General features: G+C 47.5%; 1 protein-coding gene across 2 annotated transcripts in view; it reads left to right on the plus strand.

Moving 5' to 3' along the window:
- LOC138304579 (organic cation/carnitine transporter 2-like) overlaps window positions 1–13,676 on the plus strand; it is a 405,840-nt gene that overhangs the window by 66,470 nt on the left and 325,694 nt on the right. The gene's annotated exons all lie outside the window — the stretch shown is intronic.

Below are 13,676 nucleotides of genomic sequence, written 5' to 3' on the forward strand. Positions count from 1 at the left end.
GTAGAAACGCTCCACAGGATTCATAGATATAAGGACCCCGAATACCTGCAATTCCCCCGCTACCTCGCCCCCTGATTCTCTACCTTAACGTTAATTCCCCCAATCCTTCCTTGCCCCACTTCCTGCCCTGATGACAATCGGTACTGCTTCTACCCATTTTAGGCCATTATTCTCCCATTGTTTCATTTCCCCTGTTCAATATTGTTGATGTATATGGTATAATTGCTTCAGACACGTTGCTCTGATACTTTCAGGTCATATTCTCCGCCTCCAGGAACTACTGAATCACCTGTATTAAGTGCAATGTTTTTCACATGCTGTGTTCTACCTCTTACAATATGGAAGTATACTTGATGTCTACGAAAGCTGCTAAGTTATGCTTTCCAGATGTTCTTGCACTTTGAAAGCCTATTAGTAAAAAGATTTTGAGTAAAAAAAGCTGCTGCGTGTTTCTCTGTGCAGGCCTCGAACTACCTGCACTTTTCAGAGAGATTAGAGATCCCCTTGCAGGCGGGTGTAGTGAGTTACTGCACCGCCTGCAAGGGCTTTCTGGGGGGTCCTTGGGATCCCTTTTCTTCCCTACAGAGGACTGCTTTTAGAAGGCGTACTGAAAGTGCACCTCCTTGTTGTGGCGCACTAACGGCATGCTTGACCCTGTGCCCACGTCGGTAATACGGCGCAGACGCTGAGGCAAAGAGATTCCCTCATTTGCACGGGGCCATGCCCCCTATGCAAAAGAGGGAATGCCCTCTAATGATAGTGCTGGCACTATATGTGCGCCAGCGCCATCTTTATTATAGAAGGGGCCACACGAGCGTCTGCGGCCCCTTTTGTAATACTGAAGAGCCCGTGGGGCACGCAGACCGGGTGCAAACGCCCATTGCGCTCCCAAGGCACTTTCTGTAATACAGCCCCTGGTCTGCAGTGCAGCTTATCCAGTTAAAATTGACTCATTAGTCCAATTCCAGCAATGAAACACTCCCCAACCACCTAAGATCAATAAGAACTGTAAGCCACTTTTTAAATGTACAGAGTCGGCCAAAGTGCAAAGTAGTCAGCGTAAGGATATTGCAGGCAACAACTAAAAATATGAGTAAAAACTTAACATGTTAACTTCTTTTGATATTATACGCTAGCCCAGTAAAATTCCACTAGGTCACCCATACCGTGCCTTTCCTTCAGTGGAAGGGCAGGCTAGTTAAATAAACATTGAATTCAATGTAAAACGTTGATATTGCAAGACCGAAAAATCTGATGTAAATGCAAAAAGGTGATTTAATAATGGGAGTTCAAGCTTTCTTTTGCACTGTTTTGTCGCTGGATGCCAGGCAGCTTGAGATTTCGGCTGTACTTGTGTGCCCTTGTTTCTGAAAGCTTAACATAAAAATGCAATATTTGTATTCATCAGAGTCCTGCATTAGCTGAAAAAGTGTAAGAAATGATTCCTCAAAGGAGCACTAAAATATGTCTAACACAAGATTAAAAAATCCTTAGGGCGACAATGGCAAAAAAGATCGCACAATACACACGCCCATGAATTTTCTGCTGCCCGCAAACCAAATGAGCTTTACTGGGCAGGCACACTTAGCCAAACCCAAATGATAAAATTCTTGTTTTTTACTAATCTGAGCTATAGCCTCTATCAACACGATATTGTGTAATGAATGGCCTTTGTAGTTCTGTTACCGCAACAGCTTCTCAGTGCCCTGAGCAAAAGTGGCATTTAAAATTACAGAAATTACTGTTTGTAATTAGGGCTGCTGATTACAGGCTAAGGTTTGTTACTATGTAAGCACAATAAATTAAAATACACCACTTGTTTATGAAACTTGGAGTGCAACAATACCTATTCTAAAAACATATGACCCAACGTGAACCGTCTATCGTGGAGACTGGAAAAGGTTTGCCACTCCCTGATTAAAAATAGACCTGAACATAATGTCTTGGATATTATTTTTGCAGCATGATAAGACTGAAGCATAGGCAGTTGTTTACTGAGTCTTCTGAAGCAGTTTGAGTACGTCCTTAAGGCCACATGTTTAAATCCTATTGCGTCTTTATAGAAATGTACCTACCTAAGGTCAATAACATGAAGGTCATAGAATTAAGTAATTGTAAGGTTTACATTTAAAAGCACTATCTATCGAATTGGGCCTAGCAGCTTTAGCCCACACCATTACACTGATGCCACTGCATGAATGAATAAATCTTCATTGTATGAAAATATTCTTTAGAATAATAAGATACGATTAAAAACCACAAACCCTCCAAACACTTCAATAAAATCCACATCTCAGTTACATCTCCTCAAGGCACCAAAAAGTAAGATCTAAAAACTTTTTCGATTTCCCAAAACATTTATAATCTTTTGTGGGAAAACAGACTGCAACATCCTTCTTTATTGGTCTGCAGTTGTTGGAAACAAAAGCATTCTTCAAATATGTGTTCTTCAAGTCTAATATGCTGGGATACAAACACATGAAATGCTCAATTGACTTCTCCTTATACATATATAGGTAGCATTCTTTAGACGGTAAACAGTGTTCCATAATCCTTTAAATTGGGATATCAGAATCAACATAAAACAAAATCATAGGTATTTTAATTTACATAGTTGATCCAAATTATGATATAAATATTCTTGGTTTACACTGCGATATGACTGTCCTGTATTGAACTTGTCCATATTTCTGTAACGTTAACAAGTCCGCAGTCATGCTTTCCTCCATAAATTGTGCCTTATTAAATCTCGCGCACCCGACGTGGTAGTTTAATCAAGTCTGGTAATAGCGGTATGTTATTTTCTGTAATTGCTCTATTAATAGCTGCTGGATTCATTTCACACTGATTCCACTGACCAATATGATCTTGGAAAAAAGCAAAAATGATGGTAGTATGTGACATTAGAGGTAAGCCCCTCACTGGTAAGATCTATTTCACCTTCCTTGCCAAACAATTGTAAATTTTGAGAAGCTCTTTGGGTCAGGTACCATTTAGTTTAGTGGTTCCCATCCAGTTAGAGCATGATGGCACTGGTAGGGAGGCTCTTAGTGTAGTATCTGAAATGGATGCTGACAAGGGTGCAGCATTGACACCTTTCTGGTGGGTACTTTTCCGGTTCCTTCCATTCCCTCATTTGAAGAACTAGTTTAGTTCTTTGGAATAATAAGAAAAGGGAACGCATGTTCTGACGTGAAGGCTATCTCATTAACTACCCCATTAATGGAAACATACAACTGAAGGGGTTGGCGATAACACCCACTTCTAGCTGGGGGTGAGGGCGCACGGTAACATCTGCTTCTCTCCTTCAGTGTAGCACTACTGAAATTCTATTTTTGCTGTTCGGGGGAGACCACAGTCCACTCAGTCAGAGCAAAGAAAGAAAGCTAGGGATCACTGAATTAAGTTTCTTTCTGCTCACCCTGCACCTCAGATTTTGCTTGTTTAGTTTGCTGTGACTTAAGGAGTTCCCCAGTAGCCTTCAGACGGAGAATCGAAACCCATGAATGCAGCAGGATTGTTTGTTTTAGCTCCAGAAGTCTGCGCATAAAAACTGATAATGCCCCCTGTTTACGGGCTAGTAACATTCAGACTTTGTGTGGGATGCCTGTGACAGTGACAGCTCATTTTCCAATGTTCTTCTGAACTTGTCATCTTGTAATCATTGATTTGGGCATCTTTCTAGATTAACAATCCATGGTGAGACCTATCCATTTGAAGAGCTATGTTCTTAGGTCATAATGCTTCTTAAGAGGACTGCTTTGTGTTTGTTGAGGATAGATGGGAGAGGTAAGAAGAAGCAACATAGGAAGTGATTTTTTTTTTTTCAACTAATTTTTTTCATAGCTTTTGGAACAAGCCTTTCACACAATATACAAGTGTAAAATAAAAAATAAATACCTTTTTCTTATTAAGTAAATGCATAGTCCAAGAGTGCCACTGTGCATATTGTCCTGGGGGATTCAGATCATGTAGTCGTATTATGGAACACCTTTGTTTATCTGGGTATTTGTTATCATGTCTCTGGGTAAATTTAATTTGATAATTGTCAGTTCCCTCATTTCCAGTTCCCCCTGCATTTACACCATGCCTTGGGAAGACATATTAAGTTGTGTGGGTGATTAGGAGGTTTTAAGAGAAATTTGGTGAATATCAAGCCCTACTGCTATGGTCCAGATCTATTTTATTGTATTCCAGTAGTGGAATGCAACATAATACAAAACAACCAGTGGCAGTTTACTCCACCGTGGTGGTGCTGCATGTCAAACAACAACAGAAACAGCCAAACCATTCCCCAACCATCTCTCCCACACCCACCCCCTGTGTACTCACTCTGGTATATCAAATCGATCAATCAGATTTTTGTAAAGCGCAACTACTCATCCATGAGGGTTTCAAGGTGCTGGTGGTGGGTCTGGGCCTCATTTGAAGAGCCATATTTTGAGGTTCTTCCTGAAGATGGTGAGAAATAGGGGTTTGTTTGAGGTGTGTGGGCAGGTTGTTCCAGCTCCTAGCTGCAAGGTATGCAAAAGCTCTTCCTCTGGTGGGGTTTTCCAGGTGAGTGGGACGGTATCTAGCGCTTGTTGGGCGGAGCACAAGGGTCTGGGGGTTATGGACGGCGATGCAATGGTTCAAGTAAGCTGATCTGATGTTGTGCAGGACCTTTTAGGTGTGGGTGAGTAGTTTCAAAGTTGATTCGCTTCTCTACTGGGAGCCAATGGAGAGTCCTCCGATTTTGAGATGTGTTCATGGCGGGAGAGGTTCAGGACGAGTCTTGCGGCAGCGTTTTGGATGAGTTGTAGTTTCTTGATGTTCTTTGTTTTGGTGCCGGCGTAGAGTGTGTGTTGCCGTAGTCGCGCTTGCTAGTGACTAGGTCTTGGGTGATTATTTTGCTGTCGACCGGGATCCATTTGAAGATTTTGCGAAGTTGGCGGAGGGTGTGGTAGCAGGAAGAGGTGCCTGCGTTTACCTGTCAGGTTATTGAGTCGAGGATGATTCCTAGGTTGTGGGCGTGGTCAGTTAGAGTAGGTGGTGCGTAGAGCGATGTGGGCCACTAGGAGTTGTCATAGGTTGAGGTGGAGTTTCCGAAGATGATGAGCTCGGTCTCGTCAGAGTTGAGCTTGAGGAAGCTCTCCCTCATCCAGGCTGCGACGGCTTTCATCCTGGTGTGAAAGTTCCTCTTAGCTTTGTCTGGGTCTTCAGTGAGAGATATGGTGAGTTGTGTGTCATATGCGTATGCCACGATGTTCATGCCAGCGGGGCCATGTATATGTTTAAGAGCGTTGGGCTCAGGGAGGATCCCTGAGAGACTCTGCAGCTGAATTCTATTGGTTTGGATATGAAGCGTGGGAGCCTGACCCTTTGAATTTTTCCAGTGAGGAAGATGTGGATCCAATGCAAGGCTTTTCCACAGATTCCTGTCGTGGAGTCTGGTGCATAAGGTACTATGGGAGGCTGTGTCAAAGGCTGCTGAGAGGTCAAGGAGTATGAGTGCTGTGGTGTGTCCACGTTCGAGGAGTGTGCAGATGTCATCGGTGACCTCAAGAAGAGCTGTGTCCGTGCTGTGGAATCCAGATTGAGAGGTTTCCAGAAAGTGATTGTCCCTGATGAATTGTCGCAGCTCCGAGTTTATTGCTTTTTTTTGGGACTTAAACTGGGTAGGGTAGCAACGAGATGGGTCAGAAGATTTTGAGGTCTGATGGGTCAGCTGTGGGTTTCTTCAGGAGGGGGCGGACTTCGGTGTGTTTCCAATCTTCGGGGAAGGTGGCTGTTGTGATGGAGCAGTTCAGTGTCATGTGGAGTTCGAGAGTGATGAATGCACTGGCTCTGTTGTAGATGTGGTGAGGACAGTGTTCTGACTGAGCTCCAAAGTGAATGCTGTTCATGCTGATTTCAGTCTCATCTGTGGTGAGTGTGGACCAGCTGTGGATGGTTTGGATGGTTTTTTGAGGAGCTGGGCTGGTTGTAGGTTCTGACACTGAGTGTGTTCTGCAGGAGGAAATTGTCATAGAATGTCTCTAATATTGCAGTGGAAGAAAGTGGCCAGTTTGTCGCAGAGTTCTTGCAAAGGGGGGGGGGGATTGGTGGCTTTTTGAGGGAGGATTGGCGAATTTGTTGATTACCGTGAAGTTCTCTTGTGTTGTGCGGGAAGATGTTGATGTGTTCATGGTGTGCAGCTTTTTTTGCGTTCTTGATGCGTTGGTGATTGGTGGCAATGGCAGGTCTGAAAGAGGTGAGATCTTTGCTAGTTTTGCTCTTCCTCCATTTCTTCTCTAGGCACCAGCAAGTGCTTTTGGATTGTTGGAGTTTGGCGGTGTAAGGAAATGGCTCCCTGTTGCAATTACTCCCCACTTTTTGCCTGATACTGATGCTGACTTGACTGAGAAGTGTGCTGGGACCCTGCTAACCAGGCCCCAGCACCAGTGTTCTTTCACCTAAAATGTACCATTGTCTCCACAATTGGCACAACCCTGGCACCCAGGTAAGTCCCTTGTAACTGATACCCCTGGTACCAAGGGCCCTGATGCCAGGGAAGGTCTCTAAGGGCTGCAGCATGTCTTATGCCACCCTAGGGACCCCTCACTCAGCACAGACACTGCTTGCCAGCTTGTGTGTGCTGGTGGGGAGAAAATGAATAAGTCGACATGGCACTTCCCTCAGGGTGCCATGCCAACCTCACACTGCCTGTGGCATAGGTAAGTCACCCCTCTAGCAGGCCTTACAGCCCTAAGGCAGGGTGCACTATACCACAGGTTAGGCAGTGGTGCATGAGCCCTATGCCCCTACAGTGTCTAAGCAAAACCTTAGACATTGTAAGTGCAGGGTAGCCATAAGAGTATATGGTCTGGGAGTCTGTCAAAAACGAACTCCACAGCTCCATAATGGCTACACTGAATACTGGGAAGTTTGGTATCAAACTTCTCAGAATAATAAACCCACACTGATGCCAGTGTTGGATTTATTAAAAAAATGCACACGGAGGGCATCTTAGAGATGCCCCCTGTATTTTACCCAATTGTTCAGTGCAGGACTGACTGGTCTGTGTCAGCCTGCTGCTGAGAGACTAGTTTCTAACCCCATGTGATGAGAGCCTTTGTGACCTCTGAGGACAGAAACAAAGCCTGCTCTGGGTGGAGGTGCTTCACACCTCCCCCCCTGCAGGAACTGTAACACCTAGCAGTGAGCCTCAAAGGCTCAGGCTTCGTGTTACAATGCCCCAGGGCTCTCCAGCTAGTGGAGATGCCCGCCCCCTGGACACAGCCCCCACTTTTGGCGGCAAGTCCAGAGGAGATAATGAGAAAAACAAGGAGGAGTCACTGGCCAGTCAGGACAACCCCTAAGGTGTCCTGAGCTGAGGTGACTCTGACTTTTAGGAATCCTCCATCTTGCAGATGGAGGATTCCCCCAATAGGATTAGGGATGTGACCCCCTCCCCTCAGGGAGGAGGCACAAAGAGGGTGTAGCCACCCTCAGGGCTAGTAGCCATTGGCTACTAACCCCCCAAACCTAAACACACCCCTAAATCGAGTATTTAGGGGCTCCCAGAACCCAGCAAGATAGATTCCTGCAACCTAAGACGAAGAAGGACTGCTGAGCTGAAAGCCCTGCAGAGAAGACAGAGACACCAACTGCTTTGGCCCCAGCCCTACCGGCCTGTCTCCCCACTTCAAGAAAAACTGAACCAGCGACGCGTCGTCCAGCGACCTCTGAAGCCTCAGAGGACTACACTGCATCTAAAAGGACCAAGAACTCCCGAGGACAGCGGCTCTGCTCCAAAGAAGAAACAACTTTGCAACAAAGAAACAACTTTTAAAGGACTGCACGTTTCCTGCCGGAAGCGTGAGACTTTCCACTCTGCACCCAACGCCCCCGGCTCGACCTGCGGAGAAACAACACTACAGGGAGGACTCATCGGCGACTGCGAGCCCGTGAGTAGCCAGAGTTGAGCCCCCACAGCGACGCCTGCAGAGGGAAACCAGGGGCTCCCCCTGACCGCCATTGCCTGCTTCAAAGAACCCGACGGCTGGTAAGGACACTGCATCTGCAGCCCCCAGGACCTGAAGGATCCGACCTCCAGTGCAGGAGCGACCCCCAGGTGGCCCTCTCCCTTGCCCAGGTGGTGGCTACCCCGAGGAGCCCCCTCCTTGCCTGCCTGCCTGCATCGCTGAAGAGACCCCTGTGTCTCCCATTGAACTACATTACAAACCAGACGCCTGTTTTCACACTGCACCTGGCCGCCCCCGTTCCATTTCCTGTGGGGGGGCTCAGGGGACGCGGAGGTGGCTGTTGGGTGCGGTGATGGCGAAGTGTATGCAGTGATGGTCGGGCCAGTCCGGAGTGGAGGTAATCTTGAAGATGATCTGATTATTTGAGGTAAAAATGGGGACTAGTGTGTGTCCTGCAGCGTGCATGGGTACGGTGATCATTTGCTTGAGGCCGAGGATGGCGAGATTGCCGAGGTAGGGAAGAGGTGTTTCAGTTGTTGTGGTCCTCGAGGTGGAAATTCAAGCCTCCCAGGAGGAGGTATTTGGTTGGTGCCAGGGTGTGGGGGCTGGCTATGTCTACAATGGCGTCCGTGAAGGCTGGGCTGGGGCCAGGCGATCTGTAGACCAGGGTGCCGATGAGTGAGGAGTTGTGAGTGGCGTGGATCAGGACGTGTAGGTGTTCCATTGTGGTGCAGTGTTCCTCCGTGATGCCGAGTGTGTATGATGGCCTGTCCTCCGCCCGGATGGGAGGGTCGGTCCTTCCTTAGGAAGTTGTAGCTGTCTGGGATTGCAATGGTGATGTCCGGTCCGGAGGTAGGGTTGGTCCAGGTCTCAGCTAGGAAGGCGATGTCTGGACTGGTGGAGTCGATCAGGTCCAGGGGGTGGGTGGTGTGCTTGTGGAGGGAGCAAATATTCAGAAGGAGGTAGTTGATGAGGTTGTGGCAGGCGTCAGTGGTTTCAGGTTTCGGGTGTTCCGGTTGCCTTTTGTGGCTTAAACTGAGATTGCATTTCTGTCAGGAAAAAGGTCTGCGGGTGTCCTTAGGAGATGCGGTGCAGCAGGCGCTGAGACATACGGGGTTAAGGTGGTGGAGGGTCTTGGTGTCATAATGGAGGGTGGCCAGGGAATAGCTCGTCGGAGATCTAGGGTTTCCTGTGCTGGGTGCGGTATAGTGCGCCTGATCTGGATGAGGATGGCCCTTGCCCAACAAGTCTGCTAACTCAGCCCGTGCCTCTGTGTCAGGTGCCATTAAATGCAGCAGGCGTATGTACTGAGGGCAAGCCAATTTGTTAAATTCAGCAGAAAGGAGTTATATATATGGTTGCTACGGCCTCTGTAGGAGTCCATCTGATGAGTCAGTGTAATGGTCATACATTCCATACCGAGAGTCTGCCATAGCCTATGAAGCATTGCCATGTGTGTCGGGAGCTTCTCTGTGCCCCATTTGAATAGAATGGTTTGGAGTGCTGCTCCCAGTGCCAGACCAATATGCAGCCCATGCGTGATTTAAATGGAAACGTCAGTGGATTGGGAAGTCCTAAGATAACATATGCTGAAAAGTGTGGCAGTTGCATATCAAAATACCACTCAATATAAGCTAAGATTGCGTCCCAGTATTGGGTGAGTTTGAGACAGGACCAGAGACGGTGAAGCAATGTACCATGAGCTCCACAGTCTCTCCACGAGTACACACTGTGATTAGGGTTGCCCCTGTGAAGTATTGCAGGTGTGAGATACCAGCATGTAGCAATTTTTGTGTCTGGTTCAATGGTTGCAGTGTTGTGTGCGGTATTTCATGCCCTGTTGTAGATCTTCCCCCATTCCTTATGTGACAGGGTCCGCCCATCTCAAGTTCCCATCTCCTCTGCCCAGGGGTTTTAGCCGCAGTCAGGGGTGCAGTAACAAAACGTATAATTCAGTGATGGGACATCGGTGGCTGTCCTTGGACAGGAGCCACTTTTCAAAGAGTGTGAGTGCCTCTTTCCTAATGTCCAGGTGAGCAACCCATTGTCAAACCTGCAAGTAGCACAGCCTCTCTAGTTATGGTAACCCATAGTTAGTGTTAAGCTGCTCAAAGGAAATGGAGCCACTAGTGTCAACATGTGCCCGATAGAGCGGTAGTCTGCTGCCTGCCAAGCCGCAAAGGCAGTAGAATATAAACCTGGGGTAAACGCAGTGTTGCCTAAAATAGGGGTTAGAGGAGAGGGTAATGAGGTAAATGCCTTCCAAGTGGCCACTCCGTCCCATACCCCAATGGTTGCTGTAGTGACTGGGGAATACAGTCCCCAGACTCCATGCTGCTGTCTCAAAAGGGGGATTTTCCAGAGATATTCTCCTGTTATCGCTCTGTTCATACTTTTTGGACTTTGTAGAAGTCCATTCCACTAACAAGCGGAGTTGTGCCACCTGGTAGTAATGTAAAAGGCTAGGGACCCCCACACCCCACCCTTGTGGTAAATCTGGTCACGGCTCACACAGGGTCTCCCTCCCTCCCAGACAAAGCAGTAATTTACCTCTGCGGAGATTGAAGCACGCCCACCCGGAGTTCTAGAGGAAGTGCTTGAAATAAAAATAGAGCTTTGCGTTGTATGGTCATCTTCAGAGCTGTTACCCTTCTGTGTTGTGAGAGTTGTTAGTGCTTTCAGTAAGCAAGATTGAAATGTACCTGCTAAAGCAAGACTTGGTAGTTGATGACCGAGGTTTCCCTCCCTGTAGGGGCTATCTGAATGCCAAGCTAGAGCACCAATGAGCTTATCCACTGAAGTGGGTATTGGGCAGCCTGCTGTGTCTGCACAGGTGGCGCAACTGAGAGGTTAAGAGCCTGAAACTTCTGAAGATTGATGGAAAAGCCAGCAACTGCTCCACGCCTCTCCAGCTCCTCTAGGAAGGCCGGAAGGGCCTCCAGTGAATCGTCAAGCTCCATAAACATGTCATCAGCATAGAGGCTAATGGTATGCTGCCCCCACTCAAAATCGTACCTCAGCAGTGTGCAGGTTATCACACATCCTTTAGGCCATTGGCTTCATGTAGAGATCAAATAGTAGAAAGAACAACAGGCATCCCTGCTGCGTTCCCCCTTCCAAAGGGGACGAAGCCCATCCACTGACAGCACCGTTGCTAGCGGTGCTCTGTAGTTGCTAAGAACACAGGCAAAAATCCTCTTCCCAATCCTAAAATGAAGGCGTTTCACTCCAGCATCGATGGCAAGGAGAATGATTTTCCTATGCAAGCTCTCAGTTTTGTCTTCTGGGTGGAGATTCCATTTGGTGTTATCTCCACATGGTGGTGGGAAACAAAGCCTACCTGATCTGGGTCCATCAGCTTGGGATACAGGGCACTTACCGTGCTGCGAGAATGCTGGTGAATAGTTTGACATCCTAATTTATAAGTGAGATGGGTCAATCAGAACCACTTTGTCTTTCCCACATTTAGGTATAACGGTGATGGAGGACTCGAGGTTGGAGGGTGGCAATGTGCCCATGTCAGCTAGGGAACTAGAGCCTCTTGTAAGAATAAGAGAAGTGTGTGGCAGAATATTTGATTAAAATAAAACAAAAGGGCAGGAAAGCCACCTGGGTCCAGTGATTTTAGAAGTTTCTGCTTTGCAATGGCAGTCACCACTTTGTCTATGATTATAGATTCATCTAAAAGGTTGGCCTGTTGGAGAGTCAACCAGGATGTGCGCACACCTTGAAAGTACACTTGGGGACCCTTGGAGAGCAAGTCCTGCACCTTGTATAGAGCCTTATTGCATTCCTGATAGGCAGTAGCAATAGGCCCTTCCTCAGTGATTTCATCACTGTCCTGATGAAGGATGGTATTCATTTTCCCAGGCTGTCTCTTAGCCCGTAGCTTGTTGGCCAGTAGCCTGCCACATTTGCCCCCCCCCCCCCCCCCCACTTAGAAGAAATGCAAGAAATGCTGTAGACAGAGTATGACATAGTCGACCCTGCCCAAATCTAAGCTGCATAGCTGTACCTGTGTGCACTCCAGCTGTTGCCAAATCCAAGGGCCCCTATCCTTTGATAGATAAACTCCAGTTTTTTCACCTTCCCCTCTAGGGCCACCAGTTTCTCTCTGCAGAGTTTATTTTAGGCTGCGGGGATAACAAGAAGTTCACCCTGGATAACTACCTTTAACGTTTCCCATAAAGTAGCTATGAAGTCAGCTGTGACATTGAGGGCTAAAATGTGTGTGATCGGTTAATGCGGCAGACCATGTTCAGGCAATGGAGTAAGCCTTCTGTTATCTACCATGGGCGAGGCACCTGCCGTGATTGGTGCACTCGATGGGTGAGGGTCACAGGGATGTGTCTAAGGTATAGTCTCTAGTGTGTTGGTGTGTAACCCTCCACAGATCCATCTCTTGAACCCGCTCGCTCTCTCCTGTGAGTGCCCCAGCTGACCATAACGCTGCCCAGACCTGTCAACATTGTTACTTAACACAAGGTTAAGGTCTCCCACAAGCAGCAATGTCTGATCCGGGGATGCCATCACCTCAGCTATGGCTCTTATTAGAAATCATTCTTGGTTGTCATTAGGGACATATATGGATGCCAGGGTGAAGTTGAGATTTTCAATACGTACTTGGTAGGCTAACAGTCACCCCGTGTTTTGGCAAGTTTGCACCCCTTTGTGCCCTTAAAGGAGTGGAAAACAAGAATGGCAACTCTACCACTCTTAGTAGTATTAGAGGAAAAGTATTATTGCAAGAAGTGTCATAATTTCAGTCTATGCCAGTCACCTGTAGTAGGTAGATAATGCCTCTGGAATATTCTAGAAATGACAAAATAGCCTTGCGTTAGACCGTGCTGTTAAGCCCCATCACATTCAAGGTGACGATCTTCAAATCATCATAGAGGAAGTTGTGATTGGGTGAAAGTGGCTTTGTATGGCCAGAAAAAGCCGCAGGCACCATTCCACTGAGAAGGCCTCCATGAAGAGAAAGGTCTGGTCACAAGTGGGAACACTGCGTATAGTCCTGAGAGTGTCCCCCAGTAGGGGTATATAGGAGCCGCCTCCATTGCTGCAAGGTCAGGCCGCCCGCCTCCCTGATCCCAGGAGCCAGATAGCACCATCCTACTGCAGTAAGGAGATCATGTTAGCCACAGGTCCAGAAGGGTCTGAGGTCAAGTCCTATCTTTCCATTCGCTAGCAAGAGTATCAAGGGCTGCTTTTCTTTCCAAGGCTATGGTCGCTTGGTCTGTGCGAAGTGCTGTGGGGGAAGATGGGACATTCTACCAATGATTGCGCCTTTTCTCCCTATGCCTGCGGGGGGGTTATGCCACAAACTCTCCTTTTCAGGGATGTTCAGAAGGCGACAGGCTTGCAATAGGGATTTCAGCTGATAAAGTTTCCTGTCCCAGCAGAAGATGAGGCGGAACAGGTTGCACAATTGTAGGAGATCCCCTGGTTCCTGAGAAAGGTTGGAACTGTTTCTGAGGTGTTAGTGCTGAGAGGTCCTGGTATTGCGCAAGCTTATGGCCTCTGAACTGTATGAAGTGAGTGTCTCTTGCCTTTCACAGTGTGGTCTTTTTTTTGTTGAAAGTCATGGACACAGGCGAGGATATCAAGTGGCTAGCTGCCCTCCCTCCACTGAAGGCCGACCCTTTGTACTCTATCCAGCTGCAACTCCGTTTCTGTTTGTGAGTCCAGGAACTGGAGGAAGACCTTTCACATAGGCCTGATGTCTGT

Source organism: Pleurodeles waltl, chromosome 7, assembly GCF_031143425.1.
Source record: "Pleurodeles waltl isolate 20211129_DDA chromosome 7, aPleWal1.hap1.20221129, whole genome shotgun sequence".
NCBI classification, from domain to species: Eukaryota; Metazoa; Chordata; class Amphibia; order Caudata; family Salamandridae; genus Pleurodeles; species Pleurodeles waltl.